Source organism: Nannospalax galili, unplaced genomic scaffold, assembly GCF_000622305.1.
Source record: "Nannospalax galili isolate Female #2095 unplaced genomic scaffold, S.galili_v1.0 scaffold667, whole genome shotgun sequence".
In the NCBI taxonomy this organism is placed as follows: domain Eukaryota; kingdom Metazoa; phylum Chordata; class Mammalia; order Rodentia; family Spalacidae; genus Nannospalax; species Nannospalax galili.
The window spans coordinates 2,490,746-2,500,341 of record NW_008358387.1 but is presented as its reverse complement, the minus strand read 5'-3'; the positions used below and the strand labels follow the sequence as shown (position 1 = coordinate 2,500,341).

Below are 9,596 nucleotides of genomic sequence, written 5' to 3'. Positions count from 1 at the left end.
AGGACAAAGGTGGGCCACTTCATACTCTTCCTGTAATTCAATTCCACAAATTGATTGTTTATCTAGTCCAGGTAAGAGTCTGGACTTGGGGACTAAGGAAGATAAACAAGATCCTTGGCAAGAGGTTTATTCTAGCTTGAGGGGAGGAACAGGTCTACCCGCTTGTTGTTCCTCTCACTTGAGCATATGTGGCTGAAGGTCTCCAAAGCCACCACATATGGCCTATTTAAAAGTTAGCTTTGGGCTCACTGAGATGCCAGTACCAGGAGAGGAAGGAGGTCTGAAAGAAGGCATTAGCTTCCGGGGTGTCTACAGAGAATGGCTGTGTCTATGATGGGAGAGGGGTTCCTCCCTTCCTTCAGCTACATGAAGCTATGGATAAACAAAGACCCTAATATTCAAGAAAGGGATTATCCAACCCTAGCCTACACACTTAAGACCCACCCTGGTGCCACCAACAAAGCCAAGCATCATGGGAGAGAAATCTGATGGGGCACGTCCTTGGAAGGCAGAGAAGACTGTGTGTCCTTTGCCTCACTCTGAGAAAACGGGAGGATTATTGGCAGGTGGGGATTTACCTGATCAAGAGGTTTCTCAAAGTGGGACACCTCCTAGGGCAACCAAGGCCTGTGAGACTAAAGGTCCTGATGTGGTGTGCCTAAGGAAACTTTTTATCTATCCTGGGTCTCTGAGGCCCTCAAAAGAGGATCCAAAGGAATTGGTGTTATGGATAGAAGGGCAGAGTTTACAAATAGCCCCTTGTGATGGTTAATTTTGTCAACTCGATTAAATGCCTAGGGCATTAGCAAGACACACCTTTGAGTGTCTCTCAAGGTGTTTCCAGGGAGGATTAACTTGGGCCGAGTAGTGGTGACAAAGAGGGACAGTGAGGTATCTCATAATATTACACACAATTTAATATTTAAGAAAGTTGGGGGACCAGGAAACTCCCAGTTCCATAGAGCAAAGCATTGAGTCTCCAGGTCTCAAGGTTTTATTCACAGGGATGGGGCGCTCTAAGCAGGTATTCAGGAACAAATGTAGGCAGATCAGAGGACATTTCTCTGCAGGAGCTCGGGAAACAATTAGCAAGAGTGTGACCTGTGTATTAGGTACAGAGCAAATGTTCACACAACAGTGTAAATAAGGCATAGCTTTTTAGCTAATCTAAAGGTAAGGAACACTGGGCTTCAGAATCCGGCACTGGCATACATGCCTATCTGGCCCTGCCGTCATATACAATCTTGGCTGCTGGTGACTTTGCATGTGTAGTCAAGCATGCTTTCTGCAGAGTTCAAAGACGGCCGTTGTCTCCAACAGGAGAGACCACTCACCCTGATGTAGGTGTCACTGTCCCATTGGCCAGGGTCCTAGGCTGAATAAAAAGAGAAAGAAGAAAGCCAGCTAAGTGCAGGCACTCCTCTTTCCCTGCTTCCTAACCCACTGAGGTGTGAGCAAGGACCTTCACACACCTGCTGCCACAACCCAAAGCCACTCCTCCTATCACCACGCCTTCCACACTATGATATGGAGCAACAACAAACTCTTGCATTAAGCTGCTTCTTATCAGATATTTGGTCACAGCAATAAGAAAAGTAATACTGAAGAGTGGCACCCAAACATGGAGCCATTGTTGTGGTAAACCTAACCAAATCGTTCATAGACCTTTGGAACCTGTTTGTGGGAGGGAGGTGGAAGAGTCTGGGGATGCAGTCTAGATGAACCGTAGAATTCTGTATGCAGAGCTTAATGGATCGTTTTGGTAGCTCAGAAGCCCAGAATGCTGTTAGAAAGATGAACAGTAAAGACAGCTCACAAGCCTTCTGAGAATAACAAGAACTCTTAGCAGAAACTGGAAAAGAAGCTCCTTATGTTTTATTCTAATATTCTAGCTGCACTGTGCCCATGTCCTGGAAACTTGAGTGAGGCTGAATTCAAAAGTGGTGCCACACGCCTTTAATCCCAGCACCCGGGAGGCAGAGGCAGGTGGATCTCTGTGAGTTCAAGGCCAGCCTGGTCTACATAGTGAGTTCCAGGCCAGCTGGGGCTACAGGGAGATCCTGTCTCAAAAAAAGACCAAGAAAAAGTAATGGACTGACATAACGTGACCCATCGAACCACCCTTCCCACCATCCCTTCCCAGAGGTGACTTCCAGAGGCAACACATAGAAATGATACCTCAGGCGGGGAAGGAAAAGAAGGAAGAATACGTCTTCAGCCTCAGACCTCAAGTGGTTGAAAGGCAGAAGGTATTTGGTATCTGTCACATCTTAACATCTTTCAGTGATACATTTGTCCATGTTAGTGGTTTGTCTGGCAAGGAAGCCATCTGCTGAGTGACTGGTGGAATGCAGGTGAAGGCTGACCAACATAATCATGCCATTTGTTGCCATGTTGGCTGCCAGGATGTGGACCTGAGGTACAAGGAGCCAGGCATCACTGCCTTGCATGTTGAACTGAGACAGAGAAGAAGACAGTGGCAAGATTGTTGGTCCTGGGGCCCAGTAGGCCCTCAGAGCTCTTGCTCTGGGATAAAGATCAGGTGAATTGAGGATGCCACCCCCATCCCTTCTGACAGCACCCACAGGAAGGGGTGTCACTGTGGTCACTGTCTATAAATAGTACTTCTCAGATTACTGTGTTAAGAAATTGCCTTCGGGGCTGGAGAGATGGCTCAGCGGTTAAGAACACAGGTTGTTCTTGCAGAAGACCCGGGTTTGAATCCCAGTACCCACATGGCAGCTAAGAACTGTCCGTACCTCCAGTCCCAGGGGATCCAACAGCCTCTTCTGACCTCTGTGGGCATTAGATGAAGGTGCACTTACCTACAGGCAGGCAATACACACATACACATAAAATAAAAAACAATTTTTTTTTAAAGTAAAAAAAAAAAAAGAGAGAAAGAAATTGCCTTCATGGAGCTGGAGAGATGGCTCAGCAGCTAAGAGCACTGGCTGCTCTGGCAGAGGACCCAGGTTCAAATTCCAGCACCCACATGGAGACTAAGAACCATTTGTAACGCAAGTTCCAGGAGAATTCATCCTCTTCTGACCTTTTCAGGCATTACATGACACAGGTACACTTACACACATGCAAGCAATACACTTAGTACACATAAAAATAATAGTTTTAAAAAGGAATTGCTTTCCTATAAAAAAAAGTAATAAGAGGGGGCTGGAGAAATGGCTCAGTGGTTAAGAGCACTAGTTGCTCTTTCAAAGGACCCAGGTTTGGTTCCAAGCACCCACATGGTGGCTAACAACTATAACTCCAGTTCCACGGGATCCAACACCCTCTTCTGGCCTCTGCAGGCATTGCATACATGTGGGGACTTACATATACACAGACAACACATTCATACACATAAAAATAATCAAAAAAATATTTTAGGAACATAATGGACTAATTCAATTGGTGGAGAAAATTTTAAGACAGCATAACGTTCATGTTATGACATGGTAATAACTCACTAATTTACCCAGAGTTACAATGTAGTAGTGGAGCAAAAAGATGAGAGAAATGTACAGTTTCACAAGGAAAGGAGCTTGAACCCAGTGAAAACGAGGACAGAGCTGATCAAAGTGGCTATAATGTTCAACAGATTGTTCCCTTTGATTAAAGACGAACCTTGGGTCTGGAGAGATGGCTCAGTGGTTAAGAGCACTGACTTCACTTGCAGAGGACCCAGGTTTGACTCCCAGCACCCATATGGTGTCTAACAACTGTCCTAACGCCAGAGGGAGGAGAAGAACCTGAAATAGTTTTAAAACAAGACTAAGGTTTAAATTCCAAACCAATTTTTTAAAATTAAAATTAGTCTGAAAGCTGTGAAACCTGTTGGAATATTGTCAAGAACCACCCACCACCGAGGGAGGAGAACTCAACAAAAGGCAGTTGGTAGCCATTTCTGAAGAAAACCAGTTCTTGTTCCCAAAGAGTTAGAACTTCTCAGGAAATAGGTTATGCCTAGGCTGGGCTGGGCTGGGCTGAGGGAATGGGGCACTAGCCCTCTAGACTTGGGCTCTGCCCTATCGCTCTGGAAACCTTGAAGGATTTCCAGTCCCAACACTACAGGATACTAACAGTAGCATGGTTCAGTCACTGGGAGTCTAGTAACCTGGATCCAGAGACTGGTGATATATTCACTCATTTCAGCAATTCCAAGAGCACCTGCAACAGGCCAGACAGGAGACACATCCATGAACAGTCACCTCACCACTTCCCAGTGCAGAAAAAGAAAATAAATGGTCAGACACAAAGTAGCCTGGTAAGTACAGCCAGCTTTCTGCATCTTCAGGTCCCACATCCACAGATTCAACCAGCCACTAGTCAAAAATGTACATGGGGTTATATCTGTACTGAATATATAGACATTTTCCCTGTCTTTGTTCATAAATGAAAGTACAACTATCTGCAAAGTGTTTACATTTTATCCGGCACTGCGAGTCACCTGAGGGCCAGAGTGGGCAGGATTGTGTGGGTTAAGTGTAGACTACCACATTCTCCATAAGGAATTTGAGCATCCTTGGCACCTGCCCACAGACACAAAAGGACAATTATATCAGGAAGAGTTTTAGTGAGGTCAATTGAGAAATGGGGAACATCCAGTCTAATCTTGAGCTGTCAGGATAGGTTTCCAGAAGCATCTTAGTGGAGCTAATGGATAGATGTATGGGCTAGGCAAAGCAGGAAATGCTACATCACCTCCCTAAAGAGCCTCCACAAGGCCTTGAAAGCCACATGCGAAAACTGGGGTTGGGGGAGGAGGGGGAGTATTACATTATTTCATGTGGCCCGTGGTAGCAGGTAAGCACATTCCCTGGCACTGGCGTGGAGGTCAGAGGACAACTTGCAGGAGTTGGTTCTCTCCTCCTACCATGTGGGTCTCAGAGATCAAATTTAGGTTGTCAAGCTTGGCAGCAGTTGCCTTTATATGCTGAGCCATCTTCCTGGCCCACAATTCAGTTTTCATCCGAAGGCAGAGTGGGTATCATTAAAAAGTAAATGATACGAGGGCTGACTGCTGAACGGACACAGGTTCCTTTGGGGACTTACTGGGAAAAATTTTGAAATCAAAATGGTTGTATGCACTGCACATATTAAAGCCACTGAAATGCATAGTTTGAAACAGTGACTCTTGGATGTTAACTCAGTTGATAGTAAGTAGAGGGTGCTCTCTATTCTAATCAAGGTTAAGTAGCAGGGGCCAGGTTTATCCTACTGCCTGAAACAACTTAAAAGACAAAATATATTAAAACAATCACTTCCAAGAGAGTGGGCATCACACAATGAAGGACAGGATCTGGGAGGATAAGTGGTGGGCCTGGTGACTGTCCTACCTTACTTTGAGAGGAGCAAGAGGAGGCAAGGCAGAGCACAGGGGACTGTGTAGGAAGTCTGCGAGGAGTAGCATTGGGGAGGAAGAACCGCACAGATAGCCCTGCAGAGCCTCTCCACAGACCCACCAAAAGGACCAGGTCACACAGGGCCAGGTCACACTACCAGAGCTGGTCACACTACCAGAGCTCACACAGGGCCAGGAAGTGTCAGTTCCCACCAAGTATGGAAAAACCTCATAATTCACAGAGCAACGTGTTTAGTCCTAAACAGCCTTATACTTCCATAGTGAGGGAAACGAGCCTGGGCAAAATGCTACACTGATCTTGCCTAACAAACTTTAAGAGACTCAAATCGTTAGGTAATTTAACCATACTCTGGAACAAAGTTTAAGAATATTTATAGAGATATAAAAATATTCAGCACACAAAGTTTTAAAAAATCATGCAAAGTGGGAGGAAAATATCAAAAAACAAAACACTAAGCATTATTAAAGCCAACTTGAAACCCACAGAGGTGGGAATTAGCAGGCATGAACCAGTAGGAAACAACTGAATAAACAGCATACCTGCTGGAAGCAGAATTATCAGTGGCTTCAGAATAGGTGGAAAGATGTAGAGGCGGCCAGGGCAGCCCGCAGATTTGTGCAGGACTGAATGCCTATTTAGGTAGAAAGTCCAGCACAGCACAGACTCACATCAGCAGCTCCACTTTAGAGACAATAGATTGGAGGTTGCGAGCAACTACTGATAGAATTCGTGTTCAGGGAAGAGACCCGGGCTGGAGGTATAAATGTGGCGTCACTAGCACACACGTAGTATTTGAAAGAAACCACACCGAAGTTTGTAGAGTGAGAAAAGGTTATAACTGAGCTCTTACAACCAGCATTTCAGTGAAAGAGGGAAGTCCACAGCTAGAGAAGGATGTGGAGATGACTTTTCACTGATGGAGCAGTACAGGAAGCTAGAGCCAGAGAGAGGAAGGGAGAAATGGGATGGATTCAGGAGGCACCACAGAGCACAGAGAGGGACTGGCCTGTGAGAGCAGAACGGCCACCTCTGAGGCTAGAAGCATGTCTGTAGTCGGTGGTAGCAAGACAGGGCATCCCTGCCAGCTCCTAGGTCCTCCACTAGGCAGGAGAACAGTGTCCAGAGAGGCAGGTAGATGGAGAAAGGCAGATGTTTTAAAAATAAAGGTATAAATAAAGTGTCTTCAACAGGTGCCAGAATTTAACCGCAAAAATATCAAGATAAAAATTGTCAAGTTCAATCTGGCAAGATGGCTCAGTGGGTAAAGGCACTTGCCACCAAGTCTGATGTCCTGAGTTCAGTGCCCAGAACCCACATGATGAAAGGAGAACCAGTTCCCCCAAGTTGTCCTCTGACCTCCACAAGTGCACCATGGCATGTGCCTGCCACCCCTACACACACACATGAAAACAAGTTTAAAAATGAAATGTTCAAATTTCAATGCACAGTAAGCACATTGCAATCTCATTAACAACGCATGAAAAGATCAGCTCCCTCCATGCTCAGTGCCAACTGGGAGACAGTAACAGGTCAGACTGACTAGTTCCCTTGTTCCCAACCCACATGAGACAATTTTCCAAAATTTCTGTATTAAAGCGTATGAAAACCAATCAGATTTACACTTATCAGTGATCCTGAGACCTAAGGATGTTAAACGCTATCTTCTCCCTAAACTCAACTGTCTGCCTTTCTACTAATTCTAGAAATGCAGTCTGATTCAGTCATACTTGAGGAAAATTTTAAAGTCACATCAATGGCTACAGGCATTCCTAGTATTTCACGCTTAACACCTGTTTCTTCTAAAGGCAAAGGGCTTGAGTTCTAATGACTATAACCACTACAGGTGTTTCATAGGAAAGACTTCTTATACAGCTGAGTAGTACCAAATACAGCCAACTCTATGGCCCAAGTAAGTATTAGAGGGGTAGGAAGGCTAGGTCTGACAAGAGCAGAGAGAATACCGGTTTCCCTTTAGGGCCATCCGAATTAGGCTCTGTGGGACAAAAAGCCCACATTCCACTGCAAAGATGGCAGACAGGACTCTACCAGCAGCCCTGCAAGGCTGGAACAGGCACTAGTATTGTAAATCTGCTTCTCATCTGAGAAGCTCCAACACCTCACATAAGCAAAACTGCAACTTTTAAATAGTAGGAAAAGATTGTTTTAAAACTATCATGTATTCCTGACCAGCCCCCTCCCCCAAAAAATAAAAATAAAAAACCGCCAGGTACGGTAGCACACACCTTTAATCCCAGCACTCAGGAGACAGAAGCAGGTGGATCTGAGTTCAAGGCTAGCCTGGTCTACATAGCCATTCCAGTCTACTTTCCAGGCCAGCTGGAGCTACAGGGAGACCCTGTCTCAAAAATACCAAAAAGTAAAAAGTGAAATAAAAAACCATGGACAACCATCTGCGATCTCTATTTTGGTTGTGATCTCAGATTTGTGGCCAAAATGAAACAGCCGGGATGATGGTGCAAATCCCAGCTCTCGGGAGGCACAAGCAAGCAAAACTGATGAGATCCAGTACAGACTGGTCTACATATTGAGTTCCAGGCCAGCTGGGGGTAAAAGGAGACCGTTTCAAAAGAAAAAACGGGGTGGCGGGGAAGAAAAGCTGGGAAACTCTAGCCTCACTTGTGCCATGTTAGAGGTCACAGGACTTGGCAGTACAAACCATTCTATTTATGTATATATACCTCTATATGGTCACGCTGGTAATGATTGCTTAAGTTTGATTTAGGAGTTTAGGGGTCTTTTGAGTAGCTGGGGAGATAGTGGATAAAAGTGCCTGCTTGTCCAAGCGTAAGAACTTGAATTCAGATCCCTAACACTTGTGTAAAAGCCAGGCCAGGCAACAAGCCCTGTAACCCCTGCTGGAGAAGCCAGCCAGTCTAACTCAAACTGAGCTCCAGGGTTAGTGATGGGCCGTGTCTCAAAAGGTAAAGAACCAGATGTCAACCTCTGGTCTCCACACACAGGCAAGTACACCTATACATACATACACATAAAATGTGTATGTGTGGTGCTCGAATTATAGCCAGGACCTTGATTTTTATCTGAAAACCACCTACATTTACAGGTATCAAATGGATGACCATGTGACAAAGGACAGAAGATTCCACTCTCAGATCACACCAACATAGCCATATTCTGAGCATGCATTCTGTGAAGTCACAAAATTCTGACTATGCATACCCAAGACCAGAGGATTTCACTTTCCCCTGTCCCAAGCACCTTCCTCCCAGGCTTTTGACTACTCTTTGTTTTCGTAAGAATCCTTAACACCCTATTAAGTAGACTGAGGGACTGGAGGGATGGCTCAGCAGTTAAGAGCACTGGCTACTCTTATGGAGTATAGGTTCGGTTCCCAGAACATACATAGCAGCTAACAAAATAACTCCAGTTTCAGAGGATCTGATGTCCTCTTCTGGCCTCCACAGGCATTGCAAAACATGGATGCATTTACTTACATGTAGGCAAAATACTCATACAAATAAGACAGATTTGGGACTCCCCTTTCTTCAGGACTGGCACCCTGTGAATAAGCTTTCCCTTGTGCAAAGGTTGTCATTTCAGTGATTGGCATGCTGTGCCAGTGGGCAACATGTAGCTCATTTGCAAAGATACCAGCTCTATCATTTTCTATCTCTCGGTACCTTTGTAAAATCAGTGCTTCTACGTCTCACTATCCTCATCTGAAAAATAATGTAGGCATTAAACAACAACACTTACTGTTGTTACAAATACTAAATGTCTAAGACTGGAGAAACAGCAGATTCCTATTCTAAGTAAATTATCTGCAGTGATCTTCAAAGTACATAAATTGAAGATCCCAAAGAGGTTGATTTTGCAGAAGATTTAGAGCCTTTCAAATCCTGATTACTCAATACTGAGTCTTAAAGTCATTAGAACTAAATAGAACCAGCGATAAACAATGCCTAGCAATAAATACTTAATGAGCTGGAAGTGGCTCTTCTAATTAAGAGATCTAATATGTCACTAGTTCATGCCCACTAAAAGACAATAAAGAACACATTGAAGGGTATACTCTAAGGAAAACAGTAGCTTCTAAAATAAGCCATAAAGCAAACTTTAGGGTTTTCAGATTAAGGCCTTAGAAATCAAACTTGTGTGTCAGATTATACTCTGGTCTACTGCCCACTTATGCAAACCTTCGTGCTGCTTTACTTCCAAGAAATATCATACTATTAATAAAAGTCGACGACG

At 44.6% G+C, this 9,596-nt stretch overlaps 1 pseudogene; it reads left to right on the top strand.

The window, feature by feature from the left end:
- Nucleotides 1–2,171: 2,171 nt before the first annotated feature.
- On the top strand, nucleotides 2,172–2,618 carry LOC103724567 (annotated as a pseudogene).
- Nucleotides 2,619–9,596: the final 6,978 nt, after the last annotated feature.